This window comes from Xyrauchen texanus, chromosome 20, assembly GCF_025860055.1.
Source record: "Xyrauchen texanus isolate HMW12.3.18 chromosome 20, RBS_HiC_50CHRs, whole genome shotgun sequence".
NCBI classification, from domain to species: domain Eukaryota; kingdom Metazoa; phylum Chordata; class Actinopteri; order Cypriniformes; family Catostomidae; genus Xyrauchen; species Xyrauchen texanus.
In genome coordinates this window covers 6,165,308-6,191,721 of record NC_068295.1, presented here as the reverse complement: position 1 = coordinate 6,191,721, position 26,414 = coordinate 6,165,308, and the positions used below count along the sequence as shown (strand labels likewise).

Here is a 26,414-nt window from a genome sequence, read left to right as displayed (position 1 = left end):
TGAAAAGGGAAAAACATCCAGTATGCGGCAGTCCTGTGGGCGAAAATGCCTTGTTGATGCTAGAGGTCAGAGGAGAATGGGCCGACTGATTCAAGCTGATAGAAGAGCAACTTTGCCTGAAATAACCACTCATTACAACCGAGGTATGCAGCAAAGCATTTGTGAAGCCACAACATGCACAACCTTGAGGCGGATGGGCTACAACAGCAGAAGACCCCACCGGGTACCACTCATCTCCACTACAAATAGGACAGTTGAAGACTGGAAAAATGTTGCCTGGTCTGATGAGTCTCGATTTCTGTTGAGACATTCAGATGGTAGAGTCAGAATTTGGCGTAAACAGAATGAGAACATGGATCCATCATGCCTTGTTACCACTGTGCAGGCTGGTGGTGGTGGTGTAATGGTGTGGGGGATGTTTTCTTGGCACACTTTAGGCCCCTTAGTGCCAATTGGGCATCGTTTAAATGCCACGGCCTACCTGAGCATTGTTTCTGACCATGTCCATCCCTTTATGGCCACCATGTACCCATCCTCTGATGGCTACTTCCAGCAGGATAATGCACCATGTCACAAAGCTCGAATCATTTCAAATTGGTTTCTTGAAAATGACAATGAGTTCACTGTACTAAAATGGCCCCCACAGTCACCAGATCTCAACCCAATAGAGCATGTTTGGGATGTGGTGGAACGGGAGCTTTGTGCCCTGGATGTGCATCCCACAAATCTCCATCAACTGCAAGATGCTATCCTATCAATATGGGCCAACATTTCTAAAGAATGCTTTCAGCACCTTGTTGAATCAATGCCACGTAGAATTAAGGCAGTTCTGAAGGCGAAAGGGGGTCAAACACAGTATTAATATGGTGTTCCTAATAATCCTTTAGGTGAGTGTATATGTATGTATATAAAGGTGTAAGCTATTTTAGCCATTCTAGCAAAATATATATATATATATATATATATATATATATATATATATATATATATATATATATATATATATATATATATAATTAATATCCTTTTACATTTTGGTTTAGAACAAACTTTATTTAAAAAAAGTTATTTTTTAAGGCCCTATATGGCTAAAGCCCAGTGATATGGGGCTCTCAGTGTGGCTCCATTAAATTGTTATATTTTACTCATTTTTAATGGCCAAAAACCAAATGTGGGTGGTATAGTATGAAACTGATTTATGTTGTCCAACAAAACAAAGGTCTGAAGTACAAATAATGTTCAAAATAAAAATGCACCTTTGTGAAATCAAACATTTTTCATGAAAGACCAGTATGGTTTTATCTATAACATCCTCATCATCATCATCATCATTTGACCTCAATGACAGCAGATGACTTCACCACATTTACGGTTAAAGCTAACAGTAATACATTTTCACCACCACACCCTCTCAAACCTCCGCATTCTGTATGCAGCTCTTCTATTTCCATGATTTCTCCTCTGACTGACACTGAGGTCTCTAAACTCCTCCTCTCCAACCCCACCACATGTCCCTTTGACACCATTCATTCCCACCTTCTCCAAGCCATCTCTGTCCATCCTACCTGCACTCACATACATAATTAACACATCTCTACTTACAGGTTGTCAATGAGACATGTAAGATCTGGATTAAGATCATCCTTCCTGATTCTACTGGAAATTTCTGCAGAGAGCTGAGGTGTCCAAGTCACATACTGGGCTACCTCAGGACTCAGTGCTTGGGTCACTTCTCTTCTCTACAAACACATCACTGGAACCCATCATTCAGGCACATGGGTTCTCTCACCACTGCTACACTGATGACACACAGATCTACTTGTATTTCCAGCCCTACGACACCACGGTGACTGCTCAAATCTCGGCCTGTTTGGCAGACATCTTGGCCTGGATGAAGGAAGACACCTGCAATTTAACCCAGAAAAAACTGTGCTCCTTGTCTTTCCAGCCAACCCTGCTTTTGAATACAACATCACTGTTCAACTGGGTTCAACTAGAGTAAAACCTTCCAAAACGGTCAGAAATCTAGAGGTAACCATCGATAACCAACTAAATTTCACAGACCACATCTCAAAGACAGCACGATCATGTAGATTTACCCTCAACAATATCTGGAAAATGAGACCCTTCCTCTTTGAACATGCCACACAACTTCTTGTTCAGTCACTTGTCATAACTTGACTGGACTACTGTAACATTCTCATTGCAGGCCTCCCTGCATGCGAAATTAGGCCCCTGGAAATGATCCAGAATGCAGCAGCATGTAATGATCCAAATAGAGCATATGTTACACCACTCCTTTTCTGTCTTCACTGACTGCTGGTTGATGCATGTATCAAATTCAAGGCTCTGATGCTGGTATACAGAACAGTCTCTGGGTCTGCTCCAGCATACCTAAAATAATTTCTGCAGTGCTACATTTCCACCAGAAGCCTGCAGTCGGCTAATGAGCGGTGTCTTTTACCAACACAAAGAGGAACCAAAACACTTTCTCTGACTTTTGGTTTCACTGTACTTATTGGTTGAATGACCTTGCCAACTCCATCCATGAAGCAGAATCACTCTCTGTCTTCAATAAATGGCTAAAAACACATATTTATATATATTCTTGTTGCACTCTTGTCTTGGATGCTAGTATACTGATGCTGGTGAAACTTTGTAATGCAGCACTTTTCGTCTCCTTAAAATGAGTCGCTTATGAAGTATTATTCCTCTTTAAGTCGCTTTGGATAAATGCTTCTGCCAAATGAACAAATGTAAATGTAAATAATTGTTCATTTATCTTAATACATTTTTGGACAAAACCTGAGATTTACAAGGTTGATATCCTTGACTCCATCATGTCCATTTGAACTCCATTATGTCTCATGAGCTAAGAAACAGCATCTTTATTGTACTTATGACAGACAATTTGGCATTCTAACCACTGAGAGGATTTTCAAAAACCTCTTTGAGGTGCCCTAGCACATGTGTGTTCTCAAGGGAACCACTGCTACAAAAGGTTTGGGACCCATTAATACTGTAGATGCATTGATTCTAGAACATTATTCACCTCTTTTGGAAGCCTATTAGAACCATTGGAATTTAGAAATCAGCTGTCAATTCAAATAGCATATATTTATGACATGCAAATTAAGTCTTTTAATCTACAGAAAAAAGTGAGAAAATGAGATAGATGTAGGAGGACAGGATGTATCTGATTTCTCTTTAGAGCAGGGAACACAAGGAGCTACTCCTCGCCCCAGCACCAGTCATCTGATTGTCAGGCAGAGCAGAGGGCGACTCTTGGCTCTCGACTGAATATAAAAACAGACTCTGTGAGAGCTTTGGGGAAACAGGCTGCACACTCTTGAGGAAAGCAATGTTTTTACTCAAGCATGAGTCGTTGTTCTTGGTCTTTTTCACTGGAGTGATAGAAGCTCTCCTCATGATTGTCTGACTGGTGACCAGTGTTCAGGAAGCTACTTTAAAACTGTAGATTGCCAAGCTTTAAGCTACACATTATTGTAACTGCTTTAAATGGGTCATGACACACTCTTTGTTTTATCTTTTGTATTATCTTTTTTTTTGTACCAAAACAGTCATTATTTTGTAATATATTATCATTTCCCACCCTGTTCCTGGCCCTCTGTCTGAAACACTCAGTTTTGGCCTAAGTGCCTCCTTAAAACTTCAATGTAAATGCCCACTGTTATGATTGGTTAAACATCGGGAGATTTGAAGCTAAAGAGCTCTGCTCCAAAAATCCACTGCAAATGACTTATTCAAGAAGGTCTCCCTATAATTTATTACAATTTTAAAATAAAATTAAAATGTAGAAAGACTAACTAAATTGTGCCCAAGACAAAAAATGACCAAAATGGCAATTGTGAATGGAGTGGCCAATGGGGTGGCCAGGCTTTTGTCCATGGTGGCCCAGGCCACCCCCTAGCTCTGCCCCTGGTTTAAGTACTCCTCAAGTTTTGAGCCAACTCCACTTTTAGAGCACAATATTATCCAAATGGTCTCCAAGGGTCAAATTATTTTAATGGAGTTCTCTAAAATGTTCTTCTTCAAAACTGGGCATTTTGAATAAGGGTAAATTAATAGGTCTTAAAGTCACCATGAAACCGACTTAATTACCGTATTGTGACGTATTTCTGAGTGAAACAGCTTTTCAAATGAGAAAAAAAAACAATGTAGGGCAGGGACTTGGTTTACGTTAGGAAAAGGCTACAGCCTCTGTGCAAATACAGATGAATGTGAAACAATAAAGTAGAAGCTAATTTGTCCACATTTTGAGTCACATTACTCTAAACATATAAAATAGAAAACATTTACTCGAGCAGTATATCCAAGAAACTTCTCTCTGCAGAAAAATAGAAATATACTCCAGAGAGTTTCCTTTCATCCAGCTTTGGCGTTGCGTATTTATTTTGAAGTCATCATTCCTATGATCTATTCCATACGAAGACAATTACCCTCCACTGTGAGAGCTTCAGAAGGCTGAAAGGTGATAATGGCAAGTCAAAACTAATTTTTAAGTGATTCCTATCATAAAATCTGTTTAGAATTGACCCTACAGCATGGATTGTGCTCCTTTCGAAGTACCCTGCGAAGGCATGATCAGCGCCAGTTAGAACACAGGCAGACACGCTAGGGGATAGAGTGTTCTTGTTCTAGAGAGCATTTGATTGGACAAAGCCTCTCATGCCATTTGTATCATCATGACTGTGTCTTGGTCTGACAAGCCAGAAGAGAGAGACTGCTGATTTTAAATGCTTATATCTTCTGAAAACGAATTGTGTCAGCATTTGGAGGTACACTAGCATATTGATGACCTTAAAGGGAATAAAAATAAAAGCATAAAAACTTTAATTTTGATTTCATGGCAACTTTAACAGTTTGCCAGGAGTGTATTGATTGAAGAAGCTCAATTTTTCACAGATTTCAATGAGTCAGGCATTTGCATAGTGTTTAGGAAGGCAGTTCTGTCCTGTTGTTGACAATTTGACTCGCCAGAATGTCCGTTGTCATTTTCTCACCTGCTGCTGAGGTTTTAACAGGATTTTCAGCAGCTCTTCAAATCAAATCAAATCACTTTATTGTCACACGACCATATACACAAGTGCAGCAGTGGGTGAAAGTCTTGTGTGCAGTTCCGAGCAACATAGCAGTCATGACAGTGATGAGACATATATCAATTTACAATAAACAACATAATTACACAACACAATTTACATAGTAAATGTACACATAATTACACAACACAATAATAATATACAATATACAGTAAACCCTACACATAATATGGAATACACATACAATAAAAATAAAAAGTATATATATATATATATATATATATATATATATATATATATATATATATATATACAGTAGTTGTATTGTGAAGAGAATATAATTATGTCAGTCCAGGTTGAGATATAAGATTAATAAAGTGCAGTGCTGATATATTAATTGTGAGAGATCAAATGTTCAAAAGTCTGATTGCTTGGGGGAAGAAGCTGTCATGTAGTCGGCTGGTGCGGGTCCTGATGCTGCGATCCTGAATCCAGTTCGCACTCGCTTTGCTGGGCTTTGCAGTTGTGGGGGGTGCTATTGCTGGTGAGCCATCTTCACAACAGCCTCAGTGTGGACAGACCATGTGAGTTTCTCAGTGATGTGGACACGAGGAACTTGAAGCTGCTGAATCTCCACCGGTGCTCCATTAATGGTGATGTGGCCGTGCTCTCTGTCTTTCTTCCTGAAGTCCACTACAAGCTCCTTAGTCTTGCTGACGTTGAGGGATTGGTTGTGCTCCTGACACCAGCGTGCTCTTATATTCTCTCCAATGTCAAAATTTTTTAGCCTATCAATTAGGCAAATTATAGACATAAATGAAATATTTAGCAAAACTAAGAAATTAAATATCATGGTCTTTATACATAGTAACTGAGATTCAGAGTTCTGAATGTGGGAGTAATGAAGAGAGCATTCACAAATAGAGAAAAACAATGAAAATTCACTGAATTTTCGCCGTATCATGGTTGACCCTGCACTCTGACCCCAGCTTAGCTGGGATATGTGAAAACAAATACATTTCACTGTATATATGCAAACATGTATGTATAATGTGTGACCAAAAATAAAGGCTTCTAAGGCATCTGTATTTAAAGCTGTCACCTTTAAGAAATATCTCTGGTCTTATTGTTCAAGTGTTGTAAAAAAAAAAAAAAATCTTTCATCAAGAAATGCCTCTGAAATGATGTTTTCTGCTGACGAAATCAAGCTCATACCAGTGGCGGTGGCGTAGTGGCTACAGCACAGGGCTGGTAATCAGAAGGTCGCTGGTCCGAACCCTACGGCCACAACCATTGTGCCCTTGAGCAAGGCACTTAACTCCAGGTTGTTCCGGGGGGATTGTCCCTGTAATAATTGCACTGTAAGTCGCTTTGGATAAAAGCATCTGCCAAATGCATAAATGTAAATGTAAAATAATGACCAGTACAATTGTCATGTTCACAATAGAAACAACAGCAGAACTCCGATGCAAGCCATCAAAACTGTCAAAACTTGAATACATTTTAATTGATAATTTCTTCGTGGCTAGCATCGCCAAACAGAACTGCCAAAATAATGATAGATTCCAGGAAACTCGCCTCATTTTTCCAGCAGATAGTCCAGCCTCAAACTCACACCAATGTTGCTGTGTCAGAATGGACGGGCCATTCAAACAGACAGATAAATGTTTTTATCGTGCCACATTGTTACACTTTTAGGTGAAATCAACCTACAAATGATTTACTTACATATTAAGTTTGGATATGAGAAAGAAAAAAAAAATACACATCGGCATTAGCTTGTTTATAAATTTCCCTGAGCACACAGTAAATCTATAATGAGGTCCTGATGCCCACAGAAATGAGGTGGTCACACAGTAGATAAATTAAATGTGCCTTAGGCTCTCTGCTCATTATGTGCTATTACATTGTGATTTTAGTCCACTTTTAGTTTGGTATCCACATGCAAAGTACTTCCAACATCTTAAACTGAGTCTTCAAGACTGTATAGTTGATTATTTCAGCAAGTGTAAACATCATCATTGACACATATCCTTTAGTTTAGTTTACGCACAATTCACTCTTATTTAAGCAAGAGCAACCCGCCGTGAAATGAAGAAGGTCCCTACTAATAAATATTTGGTTTATGTTTGGAATTAGCATAGAAAATTCAATTAAAACAAGACCTTCTGTGTGAAATGGTGCATTCTGATAAAGATTCTTCAGTTTTAATTAGCTAGTTTTAATGAGCATTTGAATGAAATGTGATACTTAGATGACTTTTCTGGCACTCCATCCTCACATTTGATTGCCAAAAAAACAGAGTGCATACAGCAGCATGCAAGCGATTCAGCTTGTGTAGTTCAATTACTCCTCAAGTTTTCAGCCAGCTCCCCTTTTAGAGCATTAGATTATCCATATGATGTCCAGAGGTCAAATTAATAATGATAAAAAACAATATTTTTTTTTAATGGAGGTCAAAGAATGAATATAACTCATATCTCATTGCCGAAAAAACATGGCTGAAAAAGTAGGGATTTGTGATGTCATCCAGAAAAGAAATGTTGATTTAAAGGGGAAGCACCCCTTTTAACTGTGTCCCATTCACCCGTTCACACTCATACACCAATGACAGCAGAGCAGCCATGCAAGTTGCTAGCCTGCTATTGGGAGCAACTTGGGGTCCCATGTCTTGCCCAAGGACAATTGTGGCCGACCTGCTCTACCACCTGAGCCACAGCCACCCCTTGCAGGTTTAATCAATATCTTTGGAAGCAATATGATAAATGTGTGGGTGATAAACAGATAAATATTTAATTATTTTCTTTACTATAAATATCCACTTTCACTTTATTCTTCTTTTATTTTTGGTGATTTGCACTCTTCGTGCATATTGCCACCTACTGTGCAGAGAGGAGCATTTATTGTAAAAAGAAAAAAAGAAAAAGACTTAAATAATATAAAGTTTCCCACACCAAACCATCACATTGCTTCAGAGAATATGGATTTAACCACTGAAGTCATATGGATTACTTTTATGCTGAATTTATGTGCTTTTTGAACCTTCAAAGTTCTGTCCACCATTCACTTGCATTGTATGGACATACAGAGCTGAAATAATTTTCTAAAAATCTTCAATAAAGTTTTACACATATGGGATGGCATGAGGGTGAGTAAATGATGAGAGTATTTTGTATTTTGGGTGAACTATCCCTTTAAAACATTTTAAGCAATTACACATTGTGTTAAATCAAAGATAACATACTTTGTATTACATTTTTATTTAGTCATTTAGCAGACACTTTTATCCAAAGCGACAAATGAGAAACATAGCCAGCAATTTGTCATACAAAGTTTACCAACATCTGCAGTATAGGACTGCCAAGTTCTTATAGTGTCTGGAGTAGTAAAGATGCTAGCACAGAAGAAAGGGACAAACAAGGAATTTTATTTAATTACATTTTTTGTACATGCAGTAAGTGCAGAAGTATGTGCAATTAGTGTTGGTTGAATAAGTGCTCGTGGAACAGATGTGTTTTCAGCTGGTTCTTGAATGTTGAGAAGGTAACAGCAGATCTTGTAGAGGTTGAAAGTTCATTCCACCATAGAGGAGCAGAGAGAGTGTACGATCGCGAAAGTATGCCACGACAGCAAACATACAATTTACAAAACCTACTGTATTATGGCCTTTTGACATTTAACCCAGCATACTTCGTTACATGTTTTCACCTTGTTGAGTGTGTGGCAAATCATCAAACATTCTGATGTATCCTTCAACACTCTTCTGTTAAACCCCCTAGACCTTTTTATGAAGCCATACAGTTCTCCTCTCTGTCTATTAAATGGTTGCCAAGGTTCAAATTAATTTAGTACTGTGGAATGAATTATTTTCTGTTCACTGCCAAACATGTTGTAACTCAAAAAGCTTGACTTGCATTTCAGTCCTAGTTACTTATAAATTATTATGCATCCTCATCAAGACAAGTGCTGACAAAGAAAATGAATGATGTTTTAAAAGAAAAGATTTTATGCCTATAGGTAGGAGGTTGTTTATAGTCACATTAGATCTCTTGGTACATTCCTTAAAATATTGTTGTCCTTTTCAGTGTTATTTGCCCACATACTCTCAGAAAAATGTACAAAGCTGTCATTGGGGTGGTATCCTTGTTTTGAGTACATATGTTTACCCTTAAAGAGACAAGGGCTTGAAGGGTTTGCGCTAATGTTGGGTGTAGGTGCACAAACTATACATGCATTTTATGCAAATGAAGTGGCGTAAAGAACAATATTTGTTTCAATACGACCTCTTAACTCAGCGCAAAGACTAAATTAAGTTCCTGCATCAAATAATGTCCTTGACGTTCGCTGATGAAGCCGTTTGTTGGTTTAAAACCATTATGAGATTTGTGTTAAATTTTCAAGAGGTCATGGTTTATTTTTTTTTCAATTATCATTAGGGCCCAAGCCTTGAAAAGGCAAGGCCCTATTGTTTTCGTTAGGATGACTATGGTTATTATTTTTTTTACGACTATTGGGGCACTTTTGGGGCTCTTAACGTGCTCGAAAACTCTTGAAACTTTGCACACGGGTCAGAACCCGCGGCCATTAGGGCCGGGCTGAAGCTGGTACCGGGGCGTGGCAGGGGGGCTCGACGGCGCCCCCTGGAACGGGGTCCGAAAACTTGGTCCATAAATCAAACACGCTTGCATGTAATAATATGAAACTCGGTACACATATAGATCTCATCGTTTCATATATCCTTCATACTTTTACTTTTTACCTCAGCCCAACAGGAAATCGTCTATTTAGGGTTGTTTGGAAAAGGCATGCAATGGAATTTGAAATACTCCTCCTAGAGAATTCCACCAATCGCCACGAAACTCGGTCAGCATGAAGTCAAGACATTGAGGATGAAAAATTGCCGGCGGATTTTTGATATCTCGAACGGTTTGGCCGTGGCGAGGAAACGAAATGATAGCGCAAAAAGAGAAACAGGAAGTGTGTTATAACTTCTGCATACATTAATTGATCTCGATGAAACTTCAGCAGTTTGTTCGCTGTAAGAGCCCGATGGCATGGATGTGACTATTGTGAGTCAAAGTTATAGCGCCACCAACTGGCAGAAGGAAGTGTGTCACTTTCAAAATGCTTTGAAATCACCCTCTTATTTTTACCCGATTTACTTAAAACTTTTGGTGTGTAATGTAAACACACGGCAGATGTAGACATGTGAAAGGATTATTGATATCTTGGATACTGTTGCAGCGGCAATGCTTCAAACTCGAATATTCTTTTTGATGCTTTTTAGACTCTTAGCATACTTGAAATTGCATGAAACTCGACAGACACATCACATTTATTAGCCAGTAGACATGTGCAAAGTTTCAGAAACGGGCGTGGTGCAGGGGCTCAGTAGCGCCACCTTTTGACAAAAGTGAGGGGTTGGTTTTATACTTTAACCCACAGTCACAAAACTCAGTAATTATATTGTTCTCATCGAGCCGGACAACTTTCTAATTTACAGTCATTAGCTCAGACCAACAGAAAGTCAGATATTTTGGTTTGAATGTGGATTTTTTGGAGAATTTTCTCTGCCTCTCCCACTGACCCTACGTCTCTCTGTGTCTGGGGGGAGGGGGCTGATTTTGCTGATGAGTGAAATGCTTTTATTTTTGTTTTTCAAGGTTTTGGGGCCCTTAACGTGCTCAAAAACTCTTGAAACTTTGCACACGGGTCAGAACCCGCGGCCATCGGGGCCGGGCTGAAGCTGGTACCCGGGCGTGGCAGGGGGGCTCGACAGCGCCCCCCTTGAACGGGGTCTGAAAACTTGGTCCATATATCAAACATGCTTGCATGTAATAATATGAAACTTGGAACACTTCTAGATCTCATCGGGCCGAACAACTTTCGTGCTCTAAGTTTTACGCCAGCCCAACAGGAAGTCGGCTATTATAGGTTGTTTGGAAACACATGCTCTGGAATTATATATATTCCTCCTAGAGAATTAATCCAATCACCACCAAACTCGGTCAGCATGAAGTCAAGACATTGAGGATGCTACATTGCGGATGGATTTTTGATATCTCCAACGTTTTGGCCGTGGCGAGGAAATTAATTTATGAATAAAAAAGGACAGCATAATAATGGGAGCATAAAAGCAATCCATACGACTCCATTGGTATAATTCATAATTCCCACAGTGTACTTGCTTGTTATATTAGCTACTACAAAATATATAAATACATTTACTATCTTAACTTTAATGATCTACTTAACATAATGATAAATAATCGTAAAATATGATATCAGTATGCTATGTATTGTGAATACACCCATGTTAAACATAAAAATGTACTTCCATTGCATATCATAGGAACACATAAGCGTAAATTATAATTACATTAATAAACCTGTACAAAGACCTCCAGATAAATACTGGCCTTCTGGATTAACACATTTAAGTGCTGCAAAAGATATTGGCCTATGACATCCTATGACATTAAAAATTATTCTACATTTGAATTACCTCATAGATGTGACTATTGTGGTTCACGGTCATAGGCCCTGTCCCAAATGGAACACTTCATATGAATTTTCAGTCTTGTGTACTTATTTCATGTGTCCATTAACTCCATGAGACCGTAGGGTGTCTCATTTTTCATTTTAGGTATCAGAAGGGTGCTCACGCATACTTTGTGGTTGATATGTGCCCTCGATGCGCACTTTTGCAGAGCCCACACTGATGCAAGGTCTACAGCACACATCTTCTCGACAGTCAAAGCGAGGTTACGTTATTGCCCATCGTGCACAGCAACCCTAAAGGCACGGGGGTGGCGGTGCCACCGGCTTGGGCCCGCCATCGCTGCTTGCAGCTATATTTATTATTATTTTTAGATTTAAGTCACTGCAAAAGGGGCAGGTGGAAGAGTCAAAATGTTTAAATTTGCTTTGGATTTTTTGGTGCTTGTCAGGGAATGCATTGTATAATAGGACAGAGACATGCCGGAAAGAACCTCCATTGACCCGATTAGCTCCTTGCACGCCCGCGATTTCACCAAAAAAACTTGAGCACACGCTTGCCCATTGACTTTGTGATCATGAGTGAAGGCATTGTGCTGAGCTTAGCGCTTACTTGCTTATAATATGGCCCTAAAACTCTAAAAATATCAGTTGTTTCTCCTAGACAGCAATGAGATTAAACAGAGAGCAAATGGAAACTACTAATCCTATTTCCCTCTCAGATGTTTCTTCTAAGAAAAAAAAGACCATCTCACTTGCATATCATCCAGAGTTTCAGAAGACATTTCAACAATGTAACAAATTGGGCTAAATTGTTCCATGTGTGTCTGTTTCAGTGTTGGGTGTAACCTTATTACAATGTAATTAGTTACTGTAATCTGAAAACAAAAAGTAGTGTAATACATTAAAACATTTTAATATATTATAATCAGATTACAGTGACAGACTTTCAGTTCAGGTAATTACTTTTAATAAATTACTTGCGTTACACATATTGCTAAAATAATAATATTTATGTATATTACATTTAAAATATGAATTCATAAATACCTCTGTTTGTGTTTATGTTTTGACAGCTGAAGGGTGTGCGACAGTGAAGGAGGGAATTTTGAACAAAAGAACAAATAAGCTTCTGTGAAAAGTTTTAGATAGAAAGTAAAGTCAATTATGGGATTATTTTTTCAGTGAAGTAATCAATAAAGTAATAAAAATACAATTTAGAGAAAAATGTGGCAATTTGTAGTGTATTACGTTTTTCTTTTTTAGTAATTTACCCAACACTGGTTTTTATTTCTCCTACAGAATCGTAGGAAAGCCATCTGAAACAAATTTCATACTTTAATGAATCTCTTGAGCTATAAAAGATCAGCCTATGAGCAATAAAATGATCATCTGGGTGCTTATTGACATGTAATCACAAAAGTTTAATCAAATTACTATTAAAGGTGCTCTCAGTCATTTTTTCCTCATTTAAAAAGCTTTGCTTCTAAAGAAATGAATTGTAATTTTGAAACATAGGTATGATATCACCAGTCACATGAGATGAAGACTCCAGTTAAATCGGTAAACGTATAAAAGCTGTTTTATTCTATATGGAGAGGGTCCCCTCATGGGGGCTGCCATGTTAGAATCACATGACCATCCAAATACTACTTGCTTAATTTCTGTAACGTCCTGTTATTAGAGATTTTGACCTCATTTCCACCTGGTTTTAAGATGCATTTCAGGTGATCCAGTTACATGTGGTCAGCCCTAAATACAGGACCAAACTGGGTCTAAAATGTTTTGTGATCGAGTCACAGAAATCACATATACGAATGTGGTCAAAAACACGTGTGTCCACATCACACAAGGTTTATATGCTAATCCATCCATTATGTGTCACAGAAGCAGTGAAGCACCACCCCTCATCTTCCTTCAAAACAGGAAATCCACTAAAATAACAGATAAATCTGCTTGACATTTTGCGTTTGTGCTTAGATTAAATTTCAACCACATTTTGGAAAAAAAATGTGTGCCGTTATTTCTTTGACTTTTCTGACTTTGTTGCGCTGTATTATCATGCAGTAACACACTGTCAGTGATTGATGTATGTTGTCATGAAACAGAGACCCTCCCCTCCAAATCCGAACACATTGTGACACATCGCTGTTTACACCTGGTCACTTAAATGTGTCTCATGTGACCACATGGGATCGGATCACCCAAGACGCATCATAATACCAGGTGGAAACAGGGAAATTACATTGTTAACTGAAAACTATTGCATTTGAATAATGCTGCATCCAAGCCGATGACATGTTAAAAAAATTACTAAGTGCACCTTTATTTATTTATTTTGATTTAAAGGTGAAGTGTCTAATTTCTGTTACACTAAAAAATGCATAAAAAATAAACATTGCTCTGTTGGACTGGTCGGGATTCTCAAACAAACAGCAACATTTTAATCTGCCTACAAATGTCTTAGATGTATTAAAATGTATTTTAATATATACAAAATACATTACCTTTAATTTTAACAAAATATTGTTTTAAAGATAATAGCAATATATAGTGGATTTATAGTGCATTTGTTTTCTCCCTTTTCTTCACAGTAAAGGTTTTGAGGGTTGCGGTGTCATGTCCTGCGTGATCGCAGTGAAGAAAACAGGTCAATATCGACTCTTTCCTCTCTGGTTCCTCATACAGGTGCTGAATCAAAGCCCAAATGAACTCATCTTGTGATGAGACAGAAATGTGTCTCTTTCTTCCATCCAGCTGTACTTATCGACTCTGTGCTTTATCAGCACTCAATTCTCATCAGCCCTTTCCTTTGTCCTTTGACTGAGGACTTCAGAATAAATGGTCCTCTATCTTCTGCTCTCAGCTAGGGCCGAAGACTCTGATCGGAGCTTTGAGAGGTGTTTCCTTAGAAACCGCACTTCCTCGGCAATTCACCGATAAACACTGTTGATTGATTGTCCAAATTCGTGACTGTCAGCATATTGCGTTCTGCAGCTATGGTTTAGACTTTAAAGAGACCAGCGGTTCCCTGGGTTTCCTTCGAGAGCATATGGTGTATTCTGTCAAATTAGATATATAAAAACATGATCTTTAAGTCTTCATCTCATGTGTTTTAAATGTGCAACTGTTTAAAATGGGGGTAAAAATACTTTGTGCACCTTTAAAAAACATTTGATTATTTTTCTAGGGTATTTATTTGATGTTGAACAGGTCCGATTCTCTTAATAACTTCCTCGCTGATGGCAGAATTTTCATTTTTGGATGAACCATTCCTTTATCTTCCCAGGTAAATGTGTTCACCTTTTAGGAAATGAACTGTATGAGTTATAAATACATTCATGTCACATCAGAACACCCTTCACTATGATCCATTTGATCTCAGAGAGGTAATTAGATACCTCTTAGATGAAATTGTAGATGGTGTCTCTCCTAGATGGATTAATAAATGATAATATGGTCACTTTGTCAAAAGGGGACTCTAATTACACAAATTCCAAGCATATATTAGCTCATGTTAATCACAGGATTAACCTCAGGGCCGAAGGTCTCATTTGCTCTTCCCCAAGGCGATTGATGTAATGAGACCAGATCTCATTCATATATGAATTATGTTACATACATATGTGGATAAAGCATGAAGGTAAGCAAATATTGAGACTGGATTGAAGGGCTGTTTTCGGGGCTGGGCAGTATGACCGAAATGTACAGTAAGAAGCATTTTATATCATGGTAAGATAAAAGTGTACATCCCAATATTATTATGTTTTCTGGAAATGTGTTTATTTTCAAATTGTATATATTACTATGTAATGTAGTTTTTGATAATTCAGTGAAGTAAATACTTTATCTCATATTACAATTTGTTATTGTGACAGGGCGGAGGGCAGGGCCGGGTCGTGATTATACACACCCACTCCCTTATCAGGCTAATTAAGCCTCCAAGAGGGATAAAGGCTGACTGCAGAAGGTGGTGCGATGAGAGAGAGATTGTTTACGGTCAGCTGACCGTCATGTTTGTTTTTGTGTCTTTTGTTTAAGTTTCTCATTAAACTTGTATTTATATTGTCAAGCCAGTTCTCACCTCCTCCTTTTCCTTATCCCTTTACACTGGTGCCGAAACCCGGGAAGGAGGAGGGATATGCCATAGTAGAGTTCTCGCCACTACCATCCACCCCAACGGAGCAGCCGAGGCCGTCTGCTGGGAGACGGAGGAGCCCGACCATCTGGAAGCGGAGGAACGGCCGTCGAACGCGAGGGGAGAAGGGGCTCCTAACCAACGGGCCACTGCCAGGGGTGGAGGAGTCCCCTACCAGCCGCTGAAATGGGGCGGGGTCTGAGACCACCGACCGCGAGAGGGGAGGGGCTCGCTGCCGACCGCCTGGAGCGGAGAACCGCTGCCAGGGACGGGGGAGACCCCTTCTGTTCCCCTAGAACGTGGAGGGGCATTCCGTCCCTCAGGGGCTGGAGGACTGCCTCCGATCCCCCCAGGGAGGCGTGGCTGTCGTCCATTAGCGGGTGTAGGAGTGGCCGAGGACCAACCTACGGCATATTGGGGAACTGGCGAGTAAGTGTTTTTTTTTTTTTCATCTCTCTCTCCCAATGCTGCTCAGTGTTTGCCTTTTCCCTTTTTTAAATTGTACAGTGTTTTTTGGGGGTACTACACTGTTACAGGAAGTTTAATAATTTCTGTTTCCCTTCCCTTGTCCCCTCCCTCATCCAGGTAGACGGGATGGAAGGCACGCCCCTCCCCAGGGAAAGAGGGGGGGGTTATACACACCCGGTCCCTTATCAGGCTAATTAAGCCTCCGAGAGGGATAAAGGGATTGTGACCATCATGTGTGTGTTTGTGTCGTTTGTTTAAGTTTCTCATTAAACTAGTGTTTATATTAGTTATATAATATAACCAGCCAAGCCGGTTCTCGCCTCCTCCTTTTCCTTATCCCTTTTCAGTTATGTTTTTATTTTTATATAGAATTTGATGGACGCTAACCAAATGATTATTCATAACAAATTAATGGTAAGTTTAGCACCAGTTTAATAGAGCTGCTTCACATGATATAATGTAACACAGAAGTTAAAAGCTAAAGATTTAAAATAGTAAATGATAGATGTAATTAGATGAGACAAAGCAGTTGTAAAAAAAGCTGATAAATGCACACCTATGACCGGAAAACCACCGTAGTTTCTTGAAAACTTTGTACAAGATGGTGACATCGTAAGACATCATGTGACTTGGCTCGTATGAGAAGATACAGCTTTTATTCCCATAGAGACCAACTAATCAACAAACAGCATTTGAAATCAATAAAATAGAGGAATAACATTTTATCTAGCTAGTCTAACGGAGTAAAAGTCACTCATTTTTGTACAAGCTGGCTTCTTATGATTCAGCCATCTTGTACAATTAATACGATTGTCAGAAGACTGGGTTCGAAAACCAGAATTCTACAGTAATGCGTCATGTTTGGGTAGTTGCTTGACAACCATTATCAGCCTACACTTTCACCGTGTCTTCGTGGGAAGAAAGCAGTGCATCGCAATGCATGAAAACTACATTGCTGCCTTCATAATCAACAAAACTGTGTACACTGGAAGTGCCTATTTGCAAAAGAATTTACAGAGTAGGCTAAAGTGTTCTGCCTTGTGTTAGATTGTTTTAAAGTACGCTGCGGATATCTCTCAATTTGAACAGTATAGCAGAATCCCTACTAGTTGACACATTTCTACTGTCATAAAACTCAGCACTAGAACTGTTTGTCAGGTCTTTGACCTTTTGTTTAGAAGGAGACAAGGTGCATGGAGTTATTTATAGATGGTGCACATTTTGCTCTGTAATGACATCGGGCCATGCATCATTTCTCAGAGAGGAGTGTTAGTATTTGTGGCAAGGCCCATTAACACAGAATAATGGAACTGTGACATTGACATGCCAGGGAGGGTAGACACGCACACACACACACACACACAGAGTTCAATTAACATAGATCATAGCTTGTGTATGCTGATTGATAGAACATCCTTGTTTTATTTACACTATTGTTAGCCGCAGGTAAATAAGGCAGAGTAATCCGGCTCGCTGCTCACATTCCCCAATGGAACAAAGGCCAATCAGCGATCTGTTCCTGAACACACAGCGTGACCTCTGGCCAGCCAGCTGGAAAATTATCCATTGCGAAAGTGTGCTTGTGCTTGTGATTGCGAGCGAGGCTGGTGGTGTTTTTGTGCATTGGGGAGTGATGGTTAATTTGATGGAAATTGTGAATAAGTTTGAAAATGAGAAATAAAAACCTTGATATGCTGTCTAACATCCTCCACTGCCTTTTGAGCACTGATAACTATGAAGCAGTGCTATTTACAAATACACGCTGTATTAGAGGTGTTATTGTTTTTTGTTTGTTTTTGCTTTTTAATCCCCTTTTTCTCCTAATTTGGAATGCACAATTCCCACTACTTAGTAGGTCCTTGTGGTGGCATGGTTACGCACCTCACTCCTGGTGGCGGTGAACAAGTCTCAGTTGCTTCCAGTCCTGAGACTGTCAATCTGCGCATCTTATCAAGTGGCTCGTTGTACTTGACACTGCGGAGACTCACAGCACGTGGAGGCTCATGCTACTCTCCGCAATACACTCACAACTTACCACACACCCCATTGAGAGCGAGAAACCCTAATCGCGACCAAGAGGAGGTTACCCCATGTGACCTGGCTGGAGTCACTCAGCATGCCCTGGATTCAATCTCGTGACTCCAGGGGTGTAAGTCAGCGTCAATACTCGCTGAGCTACCCAGGCCCCCACAGGTGTTATTGTTGAATACAACACACTGCTTTATATTTATACATGCCAATCTCCAAAAATGACTTAATATATCATTAAGTAATAATTATATCGGTTAATGATATCAGCCTTTTTACAGTATTGATAATGCAAAATATCGTTTGTATTATAAGTACCCACGCACTTGTTGGCAGCAGGCCCGCTTCCAGAACAAAATCACTGATATGATAGGGGTGGGTGAGAAACCTGGCTTCTTATGATTCAGCCATCTTGTACAATTAATACGATTGTCAGAAGACTGGGTTCGAAAACCAGAATTCTACAGTAATGCGTCATGTTTGGGTAGTTGCTTGACAACCATTATCAGCCTACACTTTCAGCACTTTCAGCCTACACTTTCAGCAGGCCCGCTTCCAGAACAAAATCACTGATATGATAGGGGTGGGTGAGAAACAGATCATTATTTATGTACTTTTTTACTATAAATTTCCACTTTCACATTCTTTTTCTATTGTTTTTTGGGATTACGATTCTTTGTTCATATATAGAAAAAGAAAGGACTTAAATATTGATCTGTTCTTACCTAAACCAATCATATCACATCTGAAGATATATATTTAACTACTGGAATTGTGTTGATTAATGTTTTGCTGCCTTTATGTGCTTTTTGGATCTTCAAAGTTTTGGTCACCATTTACTTGTATTTTATGGACCTACAGAGCTGAGAAATTCTTCTAAAATATTTGTTTGTTTTCAGCAGAATATCTGGGATGGCATGAGGGTGAGTAAATTATGAGAGAATTGTTATTTTTAGGGGGTGAGCTATCCCTTTGAACAACACTGCAAATATAATGAATGTGCGTTAACATGCACAACATTCAGTTAAAACATCTGACAACACAAGAAAACGTCTAGGTTACGTATGTAACCTCCGTTCCCCGATGGAGGGAACTAGACGTTGTGTCAGAGAAGCGACACTAGGGGTCTCTCTTGAGCGCCGATATTCACCTCTGGACTATGAAAAAAGAGAGTTGGCATCCACTATTTGCATGTCCCGCCCCCGGACATACGGGTATTTAAGCGGCGCAAATACGGGAGTTCATTCAGGATTTTTCTGAGGAGCCGGAAATGGTCCGGCCACAACAGTGGCTCGGCTCAGCGACATGGCAGGGGAGACACAACGTCTCGTTCCCTCCATCGGGGAACGGAGGTTACATACGTAACCTAGACATTCCCCTTCTGTCGCTCTCTCCACGTTGTGTCAGAGAAGCGACACTAGGGGTCCACTTATAAAAGCGCCATGCGCTGAGCCGTGTACGTGAACTGCTGATACAGGAGCGAGCAGGTATTCTTACGTGCAGGACGACCAACTGTATCAGGCTGCTCGTACCCTTCCCCAATGCCCCATTTAAGCCATCAGGATTCCTTATCGTTACCCTGAAGGGGAACAAGGTGCTGGCCGCCAACCTGGGAACGGGCCAAGACTGGCCGGGCCTCTTTTCTCTTTATGTTTCTCGCATAGAGCAACTTAGGCCGGGGCCCTTACACGCATTGAGGGAAGGGGGTCTTAGCCCTTATCCAGGGCGGAGAAGACCCTGCGGAGGCCACGCCTACCCGAGAGGGGAGGCAAGTTTAAGTGGCAAAACCATCAGAGGCCTGCTTAGGGCCTCTGTGGAAAAGTCGGTGCGGTGGTGGATCCAGCCTATAGAGGGGGGAACATACAGCACGGCAGCCGAGGCAGCCATGACTGCCTAAGGGAACACGGGAGTCAGCTCGCCAGAGGGGACAGAACCGTGGTGTTACACACAGGGGGAGTCCGAAGGAGGCCTTACCTGTGGAGCACCTATACCAGTACAGGGTAGCTTCCGGTACCCGCAGTGGCTTGGGTCAGCGAGTTCCTCCGCTGAACTGCGACCCACGAGGGCTAGGGAGGAATTGACCAGTGTCCCAAACCTGAGATCTCCTGGGAATGAAGGCGCACTGTTTCCCCTGGTTAGGGGGAAGGGCGCTAGGTGCAAGCAATTCACCTGGTCAGATCGTGGGCGTGCCACCGAGTTCTACGGGCTCGGTACCTGAGAGAACACGGGACGATACTGACTCAACTCGGAGATTGTAGAATCTCGCAAAAGTGTTAGGTGTTGCCCAGCCCGCTGCTCTACAAATGTCTGCTAGGGCAGTGCCCCTAGCCAGTGCCCATGAGGACGCAACACTCCTGGTGGAGTGAGCTCGGACCCGCAAAGGGGGGGCACGGCCTGGGTGTGATAAGCCAGGGAAATGGCGTCGACAACCCAGTGGGCGAGTCTCTGCTTGGAGACAGCATTCCCTTTCTGCTGTCCCCCAAAGCAGACGAAGAGCTGCTTAGAGCGTCTGGTGCTCTGTGTGCGGTCCAGATAAATACGTAAAGCACGTACTGGACACAGCAGTGAAAGGGCTGGGTCTGCCTCCTCCCGGGGCAGCGCTTGCAGGTTCACTACCTGATCCCTGAAGGGCGTGGTAGGAACCTTGGGCACATAGCCCGGTCGCGGTCTTAGGATCACGAAAGTATCTGCCGGACTGAACTCCAGGCAAGCGTCGCTAATAGAGAACGCATGCAGGTCCCCGACCCTCTTGATGGAAGCGAGCGCGATCAGCAGGGCAGTCTTGAGAGAGAGGGCCCTGAGTCCAGCTGAGTCAAGCGGCTCGAAGGGGGGTCTCTGGAGGCCCGTAAGGACGACCGAGAGATCCCAGGAGGGGAACAGGTTAGGCCGGGAGGGAGTTATCCTCCGGGCACCTTTTAGGAACCTGACGATTAAGTCATGCTTACCAAGAGACTTGCCATCTACCGTGTCATGGTGGGCCGCAATAGCGGCGACATACACCTTGAGGGTGGAGGGGGACAGCCTCCTCTCCAGCCTCTCCTGAAGAAACACGAGCACTGACCTAACTGCGCACTTCTGCGGGTCTTCGGCTCGGGAAGAACACCAGTCCGTGAACAGACACCACTTTAGAGCGTAGAGATGCCTGGTAGAGGGGGCTCTGGCTTGATTGATTGTATCTATGACGGTCTGTGGTAGGCCGGCTAGATCTTCCGCATCCTGTCCAAGGGCCAGACGTGGTGGTTCCAGAGGTCTGGGTGCGGGTGCCAGAGCGTGCCCCGTCCCTGAGAAAGAAGGTCCTTCCTCAGGGGAATCCGCCAGGGAGGGGCTGTCGTGAGGAGCGTGAGGTCCGAAAACCAAGTCCGGGTAGGCCAGTAAGGGGCTACCAGAATGACTTGCTCCTTGCCCTCCCTGACCTTGCATAGCACCTGTGCAAGAAGGCTCACTGGGGGAAATGCGTACTTGCACAGCCCCGCAGGCCAGCTGTGTGCCAGCGCATCTGCCCTGAGGGGAGCCTCTGTCCAGGCATACCAGAGCGGGCAGTGGGAGGTTTCTTGGGAGGCAAACAGGTCTACCTGAGCCTTGCCGAACCGGTCCCAAATCAGCTGGACCGACTGGGGGTGGAGCCTCCACTCTCCGCCGGGCAAGCTTTGTCTTGACAGCGCGTCCGCTATCACATTGAGGTTGCCGGGGATGTGAGTGGCGCGCAGTGACTTGAGTCGCTGCTGACTCCAAAGGAGGAGACGACGGGCGAGCTGTGACATGTGGAGGGAGCGTACTCCGCCTTGGCGGTTTATGTAGGCTACAACCGTGGTGCTGTCTGTCCTGACTAGGACATGTTTGTTCCGAATTAACGGGAGAAACTTCTTCAGGGCCAGAAAAACAGCCAGCAGCTCTAGGCAGTTGATGTGCCAGCGCAACGGGCCTTGGTTCCACCGGCCTGCGGCTGCGCGCCCATTGCATACGGCGCCCCAACCCAATTTGAAGGCGTCGGTTGTGACCAGAACACGTCGGGACACCTGCTGCAAGGGTACTCCTGCCCTTAGGAAGCAGAGGTCTGTCCAGGGTTTGAAGGTTTGGTGGCAGGCAGAGGTAACTTTTATGTTGTGCGTGCCGCTGCGCCATGCTCGTCTCGGGACTCGAGTCTGGAGTCAGTGCTGAAGTGGTCTCATATGCATCAACCCCAGCGGCGCGGCCACCGCGGAGGATGCCGTATGCTCCAGGAGCTGTTGGAAACGTTTTAGCGGGACCATGGCGTCTGGCTTGAAGGAAGCGAGGCATTTCAGCACTGACTGAGCATGCTCGTTGGAGAGACGTGCTGTCATTGGGACTGAGTCTAACTCCAGACCGAGAAAAGAGATGCTCTGGACCGGGGAGAGCTTGCTCTTTTCCCAGTTGACCTGAAACCCCAAACGGCTGAGGTGGCTGAGCACCTGGTCTCTGTGTGCGCATAGTAACTCTCGGGAGTGGGCCAGTATGAGCCAGTCGTCGAGGTAATTGAGTATGCGTATGCCGGCTTCTCGGAGCGGAGCAAGAGCTGCCTCTGCGACTTTCGTGAAGACGCGAGGGGACAGAGACAGGCCGAAGGGGAGGACTTTGTACTGATACGCCTGGCCGTTGAACGCGAACCTTAGGAAGGGGCGGGGTCGAGGGCGAATTGAGACGTGGAAGTACGCGTCCTTCAGGTCTACCGCTGCGAACCAATCTAGATGCCGGATGCCAGATAGAATTTGTTTCTGGGTGAGCATTTTGAACGGGAGTTTGGACAAGGTCCGATTGAAAACTTGCAGGTCCAAGATCGGTCGTAAGCTGCCGCCTTTCTTGGGTACAACGAAGTAAGGGCTGTAGAAACCCTTCTTCGTTTCAGTTGGAGGGACAGGCTCTATCACGTCCTTTAATAGAAGGGAGGCGACTTCTTTGCGCAGGGTGAGGGCATGTTGGCCATGTACTGCGGAAAAATGTACGCCCACGAAGGGGGGCGGAGACCTGGCAAACTGAATTGCGTAACCGAGTCGAATGGTCCGGTGCAGCCAGCGTGACGGGTTGGGCAGTGAAAGCCACGCCTCTAAACTCCGTGCTAGGGGCACCAAGGGGACGGGTTTTTTGGACGTACCCGGCGGGGCTTCGCAGCGGTGCGGAACAGGTAACGCGGCGTCGGGAGGCAACGTGGCGTCCTGAGGCACTTACCTTGCTCCGCGCACCCGGCAGGAGGCGGGTTCATGACTGAGGAGGAGGTCTGATGTTGGCGTCCTCTGGACTCGTCTGAACCGGCCGGCCGGGGAACAGTCGTGGTGCTGAAGGCGGGGACACCGCGTCCGTGGAGCCGGGACTGTTGAGGCCTGAAAGCAGAGTGCCGTGAGAACGGCATTTGTGGGCCATGTGCCCCAGAGACAAAGGAAATAGCTCTTTTATTGAGAATTTGGGTACCGCAGCCCGTGTTAGGGGGGTGCGGCAAATGAAAAAACAAAGGATTCTCCTCCCGGCCCTCCACCGGGGGACGGAGCGGTCTTACCACCTCTGGAGCTAACGTCTTGGGCTCTGGGTGCGTTGTCTCAGGAGCGCCTGGGAGCCTTCCGGGTGCTCGAGGGGGTCCGTGAGACAGGGGGCGTGCGCTTCCCGCGGTTTGCTCGACGCTGGGGCTGAGAACTGGGCCCGGGTTGAGGCGGAGCAGGGGCTTGCCTTCTGGCCGCGGGAGGACGCCCTCGGTGAGCAGACGGGGCATGGGCAGTGGCGGCAGGCTTGCGGCGAGGCATGATGTGAGAGATGGCCTCCGTCTGCTTCTTCACCATGGAGAACTGCTGGGCAAAGTCCTCGACGGTGTCGCCGAAGAGGCCGAACTGGGAGACAGGGGCGTTGAGGAAGCGAGTCTTGTCAGCTTCACGCATCTCGACCATGTTCAGCCACAGTTGACATTCCTGGACCACTAGCGTGGCCATCGCCTGCCCGAGTGCTTGCGCTGAGACCTTCGCTGCTCTCAGGGCGAGGTCGGTCGCTGAGCGCAGTTCCTGCAGCGTGTCGGGATCAGGGCCACCCCGTGCATGTCGCGTAGTGCCTTGGCTTGGTGGACCTGCAGGAGAGCCATGGCATGCAGGGCGGAAGCGGCGCATCCGGTGGCGCTGTAGGCCTTCGCTGTCAGCGAGGAGGTTGCTCTACAGGTCCGGGAAGGGAGTACGGGGCGACCTCGCCAGGTGGTAGGGGTACCGGGGCTTAGATGGTTCGCAACCGCCCTATCCACCTGGGGAATCGCCTCGTACCCATGGCGCGCTCCGCCATAGAGGGTGGCGAGGGCGGACGAGCCTGTGGCGATGTGACGAGCGGAGAGGGGTGCTCTCCACGAAGACGTCAGCTCGTCATGCACTTCCTGGAAAAACGGGACAGTGGGGGGGCGAGGCTGCGAGCGCCGCCCAGACCCCAGGAACCAGTCGTCGAGCCGTGATGATTGTGGAGAGGATGGAGGGTTCCAGTCCAAACCCACGCTGTCGGCTGCCCGGGAAAGCATGTTCGTCATCTGTGCGTGGGCCTCAGCCTGGGCGTGCAAGCCCGAAAGCGGCAGCCCAGGGGAGTCCTCAGCATCAGATTACCCGCCCTCCGATGCCGCGGCGAGCTCATCGGCTTCCATCGCAAGAGGGTCGGCCGACTGGCTGTGAGGCAAGTCACCGCTACCTCGAGCACGGACGGGAATCAACGAGCATGTCGGGGCGCGGGTGGTCCGAGGGGGCGTACCCGGCGGAGCTGCACCCGCTGCCATCCCCAAATCGCCTCCATCGCCAGCCGCACCGTCCTCAATCCCGTGGGAAGAAGGAGCGACACGGGGGCGGCTGGAGTGGCTTGCTCACGGTTGTAAGCAAGCCGCGACCGCAACGTTGTCATAGTCATGTTCTCGCAGTGAGAACATGAACCATCCACAAACGCAGCCTCGGTGTGATCGCTACGCAGACACACGAGACAGCGCCTGTGGCCGTCGGAAGCGGAGAGCACTCTACCGCATCCAAAAACAACACAGGGGCGGAAGGGCATCTTTATAAAGACGCGTCCTTAAAAGGACGTTCAACGCCGCTGTGTTTTGCTCTTTTAGAGGAAATTACTCTTTTAAATAAAATCACTCTTTTAGGGAAAAAACTCGTGAGAGTTTTTAAATCTGCACTGTCGGTGCGCCCAGGGGCAGGAATGCACAGCCGTGCAAACAGGAGAAAGCCGCTGTTGTGCGCCATAGAATCCAACAGCATGCAGCAGAGGGATAACAGGAACTCGGTGTGCACACGCAGCAGTTGCAGACACGACCATCGGCTCCGAAGAAATTTTCTGAATGAACTCCCGTATTTGCGCTGCTTAAATACCTGTATGTCCGGGGGCGGGACATGCAAATACTGGTTGCCAACTCTCATTGGCCTTTTTTCATAGTCCAGAGGTGAATATCGGTGCTCAAGAGAGACCCCTAGTGTCGCTTCTCTGACACAACGTGGAGAGAGCGACAGAAGGGGAACAAAGTTTACATGTGACTTGAAATAATCAGTTATTCTGTACTTTTGACTGAAAACATACAGTGAACAGTCACATTGGATAGTTCAATTAGAACACCAGTAAAGGTGTTTACATGCAACCCAAAATCGAGTTAATGGTCATAAATTTACAGGTGCAGATCAGTCTTTGCTTAAGCCGTTTATGCCTTTACCATGATACATTTACATTTTAGTCGTCTAGCAGACACTTTTATACAAAGTGACATACAAATAAGAAACATAAGCAATTTGTCCCAAGTTCCAATTGTAGATAGTGAAGTAAACAAAAACGTCTTTCTGATAAGTAAAAGATTTAAAGTGTGTTTGAAGCAGTTACATCACCTTAGAGACTGTTGGCTCATAAAGCATAATCGTGTATGAAAGTGCATGTACTGTAAATGCATTTTTTCAAAAACTCATTCAAACACAAACATTTCACACATCTCATGATGTTCCTCCTCATAATTATGCCATTTGCTGAGGGAGTGTTGTTATGTCCCACCCAGTTGGGCCGCTCAAACTAATTTTAACTACCTTTAACTACAACACAAAAATACAAAACATTTGGGATAATTCATGATTTTTATATTATCATATATATTATTTTAATACAGCTTTAATATACAAGATATATCATCTTCAATGTATTTATGTGACAGTTCCTCAAGTGTTTTTGAAGAGAAATCAGAAACCTGTCTGTATAAACTCAAGAACCTGTCTCTGTGT

At 43.8% G+C, this 26,414-nt stretch overlaps 1 protein-coding gene across 1 annotated transcript in view; it reads right to left on the bottom strand.

The window, feature by feature from the left end:
- LOC127660454 (AN1-type zinc finger protein 3-like) overlaps positions 1-26,414 on the bottom strand; it is a 583,207-nt gene that overhangs the window by 171,622 nt on the left and 385,171 nt on the right. The window lies entirely within an intron of this gene.